Genomic DNA, 13,991 nt, shown 5'->3' with positions numbered 1-13,991 from the left:
AATCTCTCTCTCTGTTCACCCTCTCTTCTTCGATGGATCTTTCACCATTCTTGTGTGATCTCTCACGGTTTCTTCGGTGATTGAACAAGTGTGAGTGGTGGTGAAGGCAACGCTGGTTGCCGGTTGTTGTGAGGAACTAGGGTTTGGTGTGTGAGGTTTTCTGTGAGTTTGTGTTCGGTGCTTCCGATCCTGTGTGGTTGAGTTGTGTTGTGTTGACTTCTGTGGTGAGAGGTTAATCTCTAGTCGATTCAACGGTGCTCCTTGGATTGGTTTCGTTAAATAGATCTCGGTTATTGGCGGGTTTCGAGCCATTCTTTGATCTATTCAGTTTCTCTCTTGTTTCTTGAGTTAACCTGGATTGTGTATGCTTCTTTTGATCCGAGAGGATCTTGTTTGCTATCACTAATCCGTTTATTCAAGTGTGCGTGTTCCATTAGGAGAACTTTGGTGATACTTCAAGAACCCTAGTTTAGCTTATTAACTACGGTTGTAATAGTTGATAGTTCTTTGGTTGTAATCTTGAAAACTCAACAAAATCAGTCGCGTGGTTAGAGTTTGATTGAGCTCTCCTAATGAAGAACAAAGAGGTTTGGTAAATAGTGAATCTGTACCTTATCCGATCCCTACAAATGACTTACGACTTAAAGAGTAACGAATAATAGTATTTCCAATACTTGACTGTGGGAATATCACTATAATTAAGTTTAATTAAACTGTATGGTATTAAAAATAGGATATCGTTGTGTGTGTTAGAGTGTCGACCTGGATATGAAAATAGTACTTCCTACATTCCAAGATAAACGAGTCATATTCCTTTTAGGATATCCCACTATAAATGAGGGATTTCCCTTCTTGGCAAAAAATCATCACTCTTACTTTATTGTCCACCTATTTTATTCTCTCTTCACTTCTATACTTTTCTCTCTCTAATACTTTTCTTCTCTCCACTTTCTTGTTTAAATATCAATTCATTATATCTCGTCGCAAAAGAAGCGCTTCACTTACCTTGGGACGGAGGGAGTACTATTACTTGACGATGAAAACGTGTGTATGTAATGTTGAAGGTCGAACCACCTAGGGTGGGTTTTCTCTTTTAATACTCCTCAAACCCCATTAGTTGACACGAATTTTAAGAAATATAGTGAAAAGTGGATGAAAAAGTTAATGGAATGTAAATACTACTTTCATATATTAATTTTATAATAAAATATGAGTGAAATGAGTTAGTGAAATGTGAGATTAATTACCAAAAATAGTAAAAATAAAGATGTATTAATTAAAAATTAATATCAATTAATGTGGGACAGAAGAAGGGCTATAAATAGAATATTGTAATAAAAATCATAACACAAACCACCCTATCAACCATATCAGTATACAATCTTCTTCATATTTTCTTATGTATTTTAGTCATTTAACAACCGACAATATAAGTAGTTGCAGTCGAGAATGCCAATGACGTGGAAAAGTCAACAATCTTAGAATGACTGAAATTCGTGCCGAAATCACCATTTTATTATTTGTGTATTTACTTTATTACTACTCCCTCCGTCCCAAATAATTCAGAACCTCGGACCAAGACGGGTTTAAAAATCTAATGGAAAGTGAGTTGAAAAAGTTGGTGGATGCGGTCCTATTTTAAAGTATTAGTTTTATAATAAAATGTGGGTAAGAATGAGTTAGTGGAATCTGTAGTCCACTATAAAAAATGGTAAAAGTAAAGTGGGACAAATTATGTGGGATGCTTAAATGGAATACGAGTGAATTATCTAAGACGGAGGGAGTATTCCTTTTAAGCTCTACGGCTGTTGGACTATTTACAAATAGTCAGATTATTTGTTTTGCACTCAGTGTTTTCTCTATCAGTTGGTTTATTCTTATGGCGAGTTTGCATCATTCTTATAACTTTAGATATTCTTGCAGTATATTAAACCCACCCCAAAAGTTGCTAACAAAATTATGTGTTGACATTAAAATTTTAATGTCATTGTTTTGACATTTTTAATACCTTGTGTTGATGATGAATTAGTAGAGTTAGCAACTTAAAAAATTAGCAATTGATCACACCCTCTTAATTTTATAAGGGGGCACTTAATTAACTCTATTATCTTAATTAAATATCCTAATTCTGACTTAAAATAGAAATAGTGCAAGTAGGTTGGGATGGACAAAAACAAAATGTTGCGAGTAGCATGGGCTAGAGGAAGTAAGGGTGAGAGCATATTATGCATTCGCCAAAGCAAGAAAACGTTCATTTTCTTACATCTTGAAACAAAATTATATACAAGCACACTTAGGCATAGATGTAAAGATACAAATCACAACCAGTCGATACTTTGTCACTTGCGTATTTCACAGGATGTAACATCTATGGCACGGCCCGAATTCAGCTCATGACGAACACCGAAACATGTAGGGCGAAACCTTGCGCAACACTCTCTGATCACTACCATTGAAACCCACACCGCATCACGAACACTGGTCCACCTCGCCCTCGCCAAACGAACGACTGCAACGATGAATGCCAACCCTAGGATGCAACCTAGGATGAAGAACAAGCCAGAGAAAGGCCGGGCCTAATCTTATGTCGTCAGCCGCCTTCTGCGAGGATGCCAACGACGAAGTGCAGTTGGAGTGATGGAGCATGTTCTGCTCCAATGTGTCAACATGTCCACTCTGTGATACTTTTAGTATTGCTTCTGATATATCGATTGCTAATGGAGACCCCTTTTGGAATACCTTATCATGTGCAAACATATACAAAATCAAGAAGAAATTTCGAAAATGTGACTTTTGATTGTCCCAAAAAAAATGATTTAGTCACAAAGTACACTTTTTTCTTAATATACGTATCCAAAGTAAAATATGTCACTTATAATAAGATGGATTGACTAACACTTTCTAACCCAAAAGTATGTACAGTTCTCAATTGTCTTTTGTCAATGACATATTAGTACTCGATAAATTGACTTTGTTTTAAGATTTTAAGACGAGGCCACCTTCACCCGAGCATAAACTCCGCACAAATCTTCAGTTACAAACACGACTTTTCTAAACCTAAGAAACGGGCTTAAATTGAATTCAATGAACGAAGCCAATTTATGGGTGTCGTTAGAGGCAGTCTTAGGACATGCTTAGTACTGATGAAATGAAGATAAGAATGAAATGATCATTCATATCTCTGTTCCAACGTTTGGTACGATATTTTTACATGAACCGTTATTTTTTTCGAATAATCGTCCCCACTAGATTAGGAATAGTCACTGACTCACTCTATATGCTACTAGTCTTTCCTTATCTTCTAAAATTTGTTCTTTGACAAAATTATCTTTTATGGTTTGTCTTTAGTTATCTATGTTCATTCATTCCTAGTTTCAAGTCTTATTTCACCGTCGTTTCTATTTCATCATACCAAGCATGCCCTTAGAGTGAGAAAACTGAAATAAAAAAGGATGAGGAGTTGATATCTTACAAATCCAAAGCCACCTAGTTTGAAACTAGGCCCCGATACAATGTAGCCGTTGCAATACTTGGCGAGGAACACCTTGGCATGTGGCGCGACAAAGAAAGCGGCTTTGATCTCGCCATTATCGAAAAGTCGTGGATACTCATCAATGGAGTTGACAGGCTTGACATTGTTTGGGTTGAAATTTAGGACACTGATAAGATAACGACAGATGAAGGAATTGCCATTGCATCCTACAGCTGCATTGGAATTCCTCAAAAGTCTATCTCCCTCACAGATGGCTCCAATCTCGGAACGGTCATCATCGTGGTCAGGACAGCCGTGAAACTTGTCCCGACCACGAAAATCCACATATCCACACCGCCAGCACTAGCTTTGTTGTTGAGTTCTTGATGTTCTCTCCTGCGACAAACACGGAGTTCACTGTTTTAGCATTGAGCTCATCATCGCCACAATACGTCCAATGTACCCATAGTTGGTTACTGACCGAAACATGAGAACTCATCTCAAAAGATTAAGCATGTTCGAAAACAACTTATTTGGTCTTAAAATTTCACATCTATTTTCTTAGATAACTAATGTTTAACAAATTTCACACCTATTTTCTTAGATAACTAGTGTTTGGCGGAGGAAAAAACTTCGCGGAAAAATAACGAAGAAAAGATAAATGACTATAAAAGATAAAAGAACAATAAAAGATCATCTTAATTGATATTTCTTGAATTAATAACATGAAGGTCTCCTATGTATAATATGTGGAGCTAAAATAATATCCTACCAAAATAAAGTAAATCAAATCATATATTCCCTCCGTCCCAACTAAGTTGAGTCGTTTCCATTTTTGATTAAAACTAAAACATCCGATCATTTTTACTTTATTATATCACCAACTTTACCCTCTCTTTGTCTTTCTTACTTTATTCATCTTTTCAATACAATTTTTAATCTCCGCATGACTCAACTTAGTTGGGACGGAGGAGTAATATCCTAAACATATATAGAAAAGATAGGATTTATCAATAACTAAACTAAATAATAGGGAATGGTGGAGTGGGATACTCAGTATCAGTATTAGTTAGAAAGAGAAAGTGACCTTATTGTTTCCATAAATCGAAATGTGTCATCTTATTTAAAATAAACTAAAACAAATAGTATATCATCTTAGTTGGGATGGAATGAGTAATTCAGTAGGTTGAAGGTTGAATATACTCACTCTGTGACAAGGGTATTATAGTGACTGAGAGCCAGAGAATGGAGCAAATGGTTTGGGGAATAGAGTCGCAAGTGAATTGGTCGTTGCCGGTGGCGAATTCGCTGAACCAGATGACGAATCCGGTGGCCGTGCTGATGGCAGCGAGCTTCAGCCACATCATCTTGGTGAAGGGATACACAGCTATGAATTTGGAGTCTTTAAGGCCGGGTTTCGCGTCACCACCATCACCAGCCCCGACTCTATGTAAGGCTGCGAAAACTCGGCGTAAACGTACCGATCTGCCATTATTTCTGTGTCACCTACTGCTGCATCCAAGCTCTATTGCAACATAGAAGAAAAACTAAGACTGAAGATTGAATGGAACAGAGTATTTTCTTTTATTATAACAGGGTTCGTTTTCATATGTCTGAATTGACACAAAATTAGTACTCCCCTTATATCTTGCAAAGTTTGTTGCATTTCCCTTTTATATTTGTTTTAGTATTGAATGTATAACTTATTTGCATTCATATTTTATTACTCCCTCCGTACCATAAAAATATGTGCAATTTTCATTTTCGTCGTCCACGAAATATATGCATTCCATTTTTGCAAAATTATATCAATTTAATAATAGGTTTTACTATCCCCTAGAACTATTTTAACTATCATTCTTCTTCTCTCTCTTACATTTATTTTACAAGTCTCCTCCTCTCACTTACTTTGCAAATTTTTTCTTAATTCTCGTGCTAATACCCATAATTTTTATGTGATTGAGGAGTATAAAATTAAAATATAAAAGTACATTCTACCAATTTTCAATCAAAATGGAAATAATTTCTATTTTAAAAAGACTAAGGGATTACTTATATATTTTATTTTTTTCAAATTCTACGTGTCTTACTTAATTCACTATACACAATATCTTTAGATTTTATACCGAATATCTTTAGATTTTATACCGAAAAAGAAGCAATTCAATTATCTAGAGAAAAAACAAAGGAAGTAATGATCTTTTTTATGGTTTCGTAAAAAATTTAATGGTCATGCCATGTGCAATTAGCGTTAACTGTTAAGTTTTTGATAAATGTAAAAAAGACTACTTAGTCGACATTTTCATTTGTCATGGACTTGCTTTTAAAAAAGTTGAATGTTTTGAATCAAATTCGTATTTTGGTCATATGTTTAGGATAGAATTGATCTTTATTCTTAATTCTCGCGTCATTTCAAATTTTCATTTAAATATGGGATGGAGAGGGTGAAAAAAATAATAAAATATGAGAAAGAATAAAATATGGGATGGAGAGGGTGAAAAAAATAATAAAATATGAGAAAGAATAAAATAAATATTTATGGCTGAAAAATGAATCCAACAATAAAAAAGGAAATTCAATCACTTGGAAAAGAGAGTAATAGTACCTTGTTGTGAACTTGGGCAACCATTTCATCATAGGACCCATAATAGGGAACTAAAACATAGTGAAGATCATACGGCAGTTTCTTCACCGCCGCTTCGAAAACCTCGATCGAAAATCCGGTGATCCGAGCCGAATTCCGGCCAGTATCGTACATGACCTTCACGAACTGATTAAACGCGCCTCTAGCCGGAACCCCAATCCTCAACGGCCTCTCTCTGCTCCCCAAGCTCCACCCTCTCGGAACCGTACGCTCTCCGCCCGGCCAGAAGATCGAGCTCAGTCCTCTGTCGCCGGAGATGCCCAACTCCGGCGACCACACCGCCACTTCTCTGTAGCTCTTGCCGATCACATTCACAATGTGGAAAACCGGATTTTGCGAGAGGAAGCCGTTTTTGAAGATTAATTTTCCACTCAGGCCTTTGAAATCTTCGCCGGCGCCGGCGCCAGGCGAAGATGGCGTCGTAGGCGCGAGTGCGTAAATGCTCGGTGTTGGATTCTCTTCTGATGGAAAATTGGATTCGAATTTTCTTCTGAATTTGGATTTAAACGCTTTGAGATTGTTGTGATTAGATGAATAATCTGATTTTATAGCAAGAACTCCTTCCATGTTGAGTAAAAGCGATGAATCGGCGGAATCTAGAAGATTCGAGATCTCCTCCTTGACGATCCAGACGAAGCCCTTCTCCATCAATCCCAAAACCCGAGCTCTCTCGAACAAGATCGCAGCGAATTCGAGAGAGCAATGCATGACGACGAAGATCCTCGAGTTGGTGGCGCCGATCATCTTTGTTAGCTCGCTCTCGATGGATGTGGCGGTGGTGGTGTGGGGCTCGATGGAGATGTCGAGGCGTGGAGAGCGTGGGAGAGGGGAGGAAGAGGGTTGGGTCTTGGGAGATGGAGATGAGGTTTTTCCAGTGGAAATGGGCGATGAGGAGGCGATGCATCGGATTTGGTGGACCGCGGGAGGGTCATCTGGTTGAAGGACGGGGAGGTTGCGGTGGAGGTGAGGCGGCTGGGGAGAGGGAGATGATGGGTGGTGGGGTTTTGAGGTGGGAGAGGAGTGAGGCTTGTTCAGGGGTTAGGGTTCCAATGATCGTGTTGATGTGTTTGTGGTTTATGAGATCCAGTCTGCAAAAAAAGATTCCTGTAAATGACCGTAATTGAATAGCTCGAATACCTATTATTGACGAAAAATTAAGTGAGTTGACTTGATTGACATTCGTAATTGGTTTTGTAATTCATTTTATGCTCATTTTATTAGTAAGTAGGATTACTTGTATTAAAAAAATATCCCTATTTTAGGTCCATTTATTAAAATTAGTACTATCTTCATCCATAAAAAATAGTCTTATCTTGCCATTTTAGGATGTCCACGAAAAATAGTCTCATTCCTTAAAATGGAAAGTTTCTATCGATATTTTTTCCACTTTTCTCCTTCTCTCTCTTATTTTACCATTTTTTGCATTATAACTCTTCTCATTCTACACCAGGTGGCGTTCGGTTGCCATAACTAATAATCATGGGACTATCTAGGATTAAATTGTGAGATTATTTTAGTTGTAGATGGGAGGCTATGACTAGTTATCATGAGGACTATCTATCTAAAATTAAGTTGTAGCTATGGTTCAATTTTATGAAACAAACATGATACACATTTAATAGTAATTTAATCTTAGAACGAATACCCAGAGTATTAAGTAAATATGGAATGTAAAATGTTGTGCCTAAATGTGTGGTGGTCAAACGATGACTAAAAAATTATGTAAAGGCACAAGTTGTTGCTTATAGTATTATTCATATGTATGTGATCATAACCATTCTATTTCAATTTTAATTTTCGATGTTTTTTAACGGAAAAAAAAAGCAGAAATGTCAAATATGCTAGTATCTTAAAATCCGAAATTCCAAATACACTCTGTATGATTGTCATCCTTATATCCTAAACCATGGTAAACACGACATGATACATGCAGCTTCCCTCTAAATAATAATTCACCCGTCTCAATCTACTTAAATATGTACTCATTTCTTGTTAAATACTACGATATTTACGTCCCAAAAATGTAGGAGTACTATTAAATAGGGTGAAATAGAGGGAGTAATAAATAAATACATATAGTTACGTATGAAAACATAGGAACAATTTACCTAATTCGACTTAAGTCAAATTTTCATCCATAACTTTGAAGACGAGAAAATCGAATTTATTTCCCACCCGAAATATAAGAGTGACGCAAATTCAGTGGTTGAAAAAGATAGTGGAATATGAGACCTATTTTTATATATTAGTTTTATAATAAAATGTGAATGTTGAAAATCAAAACTATTAGGATATACTTTCATTCAAGCTCTACCACTAGAGGTTCGTCCCTAGGGTATACTCCCACTCAAGCTCTGCCACTAGCTACATGATGCTATTGTGAATTTAGCAAGTGGCTAACCTCGGGCTAACCATCAAGTAACCATAGCCCGGCCATGGATTTTCCAAACATTTATCTTACCCAACATGGAGAGGGACTCTTAAATGAGACACTTAAAACTCACTTCTAATCTAGTAGTATCTATTATAAATGATACTCCATCCGTCCAGATAATTCGACCCATTATTCAATTTCTAGTCGCCACATAATTTGTCCACTTCACTTTTACCATTTTTGGTAGTGGACCCATATTCCACTAACTCATTCCTACTCACATTTTATTATAAAACTAATACTTTAAAAGTAGGACCCACATCCACCAACTTTTTCAACTCACTTTCCATTAGATTTCTTAAACCCCATGTCGGGTCAAGGTGTCCCAAATTATCGGGACGGAGGGAGTACAAGGACCTTTTATAGATGTGGAAGATTGGGAAATGAAAGGTCACTCAAACTAAAGTTGGAATATGAAAAGACACTAAAAAATACTCCTCCGTCCCAAGATAAGTGATTATATTCCTTTTGGGTGTCCATATAAGTGACTTATTTCCATTTTTAGCAAAAAGTCATCTCTTTACTTTATTCCCACTACTTTATTCTATCTTCTCTCCTCTACTTTTCCCCTCTCTCATACTTTCTCTCTCACTTTAACTTATTTAAATATCATTCCTTAAATTATGTGCGAAAAGAAGTAAGTCACTTATCTTGGGACGGAGGAAGTATTCAAAATTCGCTTGTGCTTGCTCCTAATCCGACGAGTTGTTGGGGTTAATTAGTCGGTGTAAGCGGCGACTCACTAGAAATGCTTCTGAAATCACTAACAAAACTGTGGGGTCGCTATGCCTTGCGAACACAATGAGTCTGGTTCGCCTGCTCCACGCAGCCTTCGTTAGACTACTAACTTCTTCATCCGGATTAAACTCTTTTGATGATGAAGAAAATGGTGGTCTTAGAAGCCTATTTGGACATCATCCTAATAAGAAACAAACGATTTGAATCAGGCCCAGTTTTGGATTGATTTCTTGCCATGCATTCTTCGTTTCTCCCATGAAAAATGGTTTAGCCCTATCCAGATTCGCATCATATGCAATTGAACTTCTATTAAGACTTCAAAAGAAACCAACAAAGAAAATCCAAGAGCATAAATATATATCCTAATCTATTTTAATTCAATAATTAATACTCCCTCTGTTCCATTAGAAATGAAATGAAATGGGATGGAGGAGTATATAATTATTCTCAAATAATCCATTTAAATTATCTTATAATACAATTTTTATATTTTCTACGTATTTTTTTTTCTTCTAATTTATAATTGTCATGCATATTTTTTTATGATGATACATAAATCTAAAACCTTTCCATTTCAAAAATTGGAGTCATTTAAATAGTAATATTAGAAAGTAATCCACAATCAGATATACAAATAAATTTATTTACTAAAAAAGTACTAAAACAGATTTTGATTAATACAAGAGAAGAAACATTACTAGAGTAATAAAATAAGTAAAATGTAAAACTTGTGTTGTATTTTTAATTTTTATATTAGGAAATGGTTGCCCGACCCGGCCCGACCAGGCCCGATATTCTCACCATTGTCCTTGTGTTATCTTCTACTCCTCCTCGACTGCTAAACAAAATTTTGGACTGAAGAAAATTCACCAAAAGCAATCGAAAATATGATTGCTTTTCGCGAATTGGAAGTGTAATTCAATCCATAAACCGCATAAAAACTGTGCCTCTTGTTGGATTTGTTAGAATGATTCTTCACTCTCGAAAGTAAGCTCTTCTTTTTGCTTCTTTCACTAATTTGATTTGCTTGTGTGATTTATGCATTTTCAGCTTGCATTATGTGTATTTATGTTGCATACAATAATACAAATACACACTTGTGATTGAATCAAGGGAAATTCGTGTTTGGGAGATGTTTACGGTCTTTTAAGGGTTCGAGAATGATCCCCTGTTTCTGGTTTTAGTATCACAGTGATTGACAACAAGAAACTTGTTTGTGAATTACTGATGGATGATATGAGTTGAAAAGAATTTGAGGGCATTCTAAACTTATAATGGGGACTTCAAGTTTTGTTCGGGTTATCGAGAAGGCGAGAATTAATCTATGACTTTTCAAATGTAACTAACATATGAGCAAAGAAATTGATGAAGGTGCTGGTTGAATGGATACCGCATTGTGATGCTTGATAATTTTGTGGTTGAATCTTGTGTTTACTTGGGAACTACCTTAGAGTTAGAATTAGGATTATGGACCTTGTCTGAGGACCAGAGGGAAAATCGCGTTAGGGAGATGTTTAATGGTCTTTCAAGGGCTTGAGAATGATCCCCTGTTTCTGGTTTTAGGATCACAAGGACTGGCTTGTGTAGCTTCTTTGAGAATGTCAGCAAGAAACTTGTTTGTTCATGAATTACTAATGAATTATATGAGTTGATAAGGATCTGAGGCCATTCTAAACTCATAATTGGGTCTGTACGAGCAACGAAATGGATGAGGGTGCTGGTTTAATGGACACCATATTATGATGCTTGATCAATTTGTGGTTGGCTCTTGTATTCGGTTCGGAGCTACCTTAGAGTTGGAACTAGAACGATTGACCGTGTCTGAGGACCAGAGGGATGTCACCACGAAACGTGGTTGTTCGTGTATTACCGGTGAATTATATAAGGTGGTGTAAGTCACATTTTTTGTCAAACTTATCAGCATATTATAAGGTGCGTGTTTGAGTGTTGACCTAGTACTATTATTACAGATGAAAACGTGTGTATGTAATGTTGACCGGCGATGGGCTTCGCAACAACGTTCATCGGGAGTCTGTTGGAGGTGTTCGTCGGCGGTAAATTAGCAACATTTAAGTATTAGTTCTGCCGATATCACAACCCTATCTCATTAAATTCATTGGCGAATTACTATTTGTGGCACTAAGTCTTTATACACATGGACGGATGCCAAAAATAGTTTTGGTTGAAGCTATACGTACATTGTAAATTTCGAATTTGATATTCAAAATTCTAATTTTAATTACATTTTCTCAGATCATATGGGTTTTTGCACAATAATTCACAAAAATGCGGACTTTCGTGTGAAACCTCAGACCTAACAGAATGACCAACAACAATATCTTCACAAGTTATATATCCATTCACAGAAGTTACAATTTCAACAATCCCTTCAATTCAACCATTACATAAATATTCAAACATTATACAGCAATGAGGTTTCATAATCCTCAACAAAATCAAGAATTCACAATCGTTGAAACAGCGTTTGACATCCTTTTTCTCTCTCTCATTTGCCTAAGAAACAAAAAATGAATAAAGGATGTGAGCACATAAATTTTTTAACATGTTATTCAAATTAAACAACACTAACATGTTAAGTTCTCATTCATAAACTAACTAGTAATTAGAAGATCAACCAGCATACACTGTAACGGATAGCAAAACACAATAAATTCCATATTCAGTCAATTGTAAGTAGGGAAGGATTAGGGGTCAAACCTGTTAGCCATGTTTAGAGTCTAGCAACAACTTCTCATCTCAAAAAGAAGAGTGGCAACGAACTGTAAAGAGAGATTCTGGGAATTGCTTGGTAGAAGCGACAACTAAGGGATTGCACTCAATGAATTCGATTGCAGCTGTTGTGACCATTGAGGGATCACGAGTCCAAAAGAGTTGTCTTAATTTGTAACAGTGCCGTATGCTTATGAGGCGAAGCATTGGGAGGCTTCCATGTTGAGATATCCATCGCACCAGATCAGTATCTTCAATAACAAGTGTCTCGAGTTTCAAAAAACAATCTGATCCTATCTCCCACTCTGGCCCTTGAAAGGCATAGTGTTCTAACCCAAGTTCCTCGAGATTTGGTAGCAGTGAACCAATGTCATTCATGTGCTTCCATGAACACCCTAAGCCACTCAACCCCAACCTCGTCAAACTTGATGAGAACATTGAAAGAGGAACCATGCACTCATACTTCATCTCAGGGTTAGGCACAGAATAGATAAGCATCTCCAAATTATGGAGTTCTGTTGAGATATAATCCAAGTTACTCAATGGGTTGATATCATCGTCATCATCGCAAGGATTCAACTCCATCTTAATTTCTAATGACACTAAATTAGGGATTCTTTTCAGAATTTCTCTAGTGCAACTCTTTGCACTCACACCAAAAAGACAATAAAGTTTTTCTAGAGTAGCATCAGAATTAGGGTTGGTAAGTCTCTTCCGTTTACCTCAATGTATTGTAGTTCTTGCATGTCCCATACTTCAACCGGCATGTATGACAAAGCTCCACACTTTTTAATGTTTATATGCTGCTCAAGAATCAAGGATTGAAGTTGAATAAGGTTGGATATGGAAGAAGGGAGCTCTTTGTTGCACGTTAGGGCAAGAAACTTTAGACAAACTAGTTTCATAATTTCAAGTGGAATATGGTAAAACCGGACATGAATAGCATTTAGTACCCTAAGCAACTTAAAATCCATGGCATGTATTGGAATTGGATATTCGTGGTAAGGACCATAACAAAGGAGAGACGGGCAGTGGACGCACAATCACTTTTATTGCATCATACACTTGTTCGAAGGCAAATAAAGTGTTGCAGTGCACACACAACCGACGTTGGTCTTTCGTAACATCATCGCAACTTTGTATAACAAGCAAAAAGTTGATCTTACTGGCTTCTTTCTTACACAGGTACTGCCAGCAAGAATGCACGCTTAACTTGTTCTCAGAAAACCAGGAAGTATAATCGCGTTCATGTAGAACAAGATGATACCAATCAGAAAGCACATCCAAGCAGGGGCGGAGCCACGCTGGGGCCGGGGGCCCTTGGGCCCCTCAGCCATTATAACTTTACGTATATATAATATATGTATACAACTATATTCAATTGTTTATTTAGCCTAGCTGGTTACAAGACCCGCCTATTCTATGTGAGGTCCCGTGTTCAATGCTCCCTAGGCACAAAATTTGTTATTTCTATAGCTTTTTTATATATATGTATCTCTTTTATGTTTAATTTCCTTTTATATTATAATATTATATTTATTTTCTTTGATGCTGAAATTTTAATCGATACATATTCATAAAAAAAAATACTTTTTATCCCATAAATATGTAAATACTATTCCATATTACTTGTATCGTTAATATTTATCTATCGATTTTGATGATTTTCTCACAACTTGTAATTTTATATAATGAATTTCACACACGTATTTATTATCTCTACAATTTAAGAAAATAATTAATTCAGTTTCGCTATTCATGTTTTAATTATTTTCACTATTCTTCTTGTTAACGATCCCTTTTGTTGCTTATGTGGCTATGCGACGTCAACTTCGACAACATTGACACTAAATAAACTCAACAATTATTTATCGAAATTTGGACCCCGTCCATAAATTCCGGCTCCGCCACCGATCCAAGCATTGATTTATATATTCAAAGAGAGTGTGCATGCTATATGATTCAAAAATTCC

At 36.4% G+C, this 13,991-nt stretch overlaps 1 pseudogene; it reads right to left on the bottom strand.

The window, feature by feature from the left end:
* Positions 1-2,284: 2,284 nt before the first annotated feature.
* Positions 2,285-12,603, bottom strand: LOC125200133 (annotated as a pseudogene).
* Positions 12,604-13,991: the final 1,388 nt, after the last annotated feature.

This window comes from Salvia hispanica, chromosome 1 (genome assembly GCF_023119035.1).
Source record: "Salvia hispanica cultivar TCC Black 2014 chromosome 1, UniMelb_Shisp_WGS_1.0, whole genome shotgun sequence".
NCBI classification, from domain to species: Eukaryota; Viridiplantae; Streptophyta; class Magnoliopsida; order Lamiales; family Lamiaceae; genus Salvia; species Salvia hispanica.
This window is presented reverse-complemented; position numbering and strand designations above follow the sequence as displayed.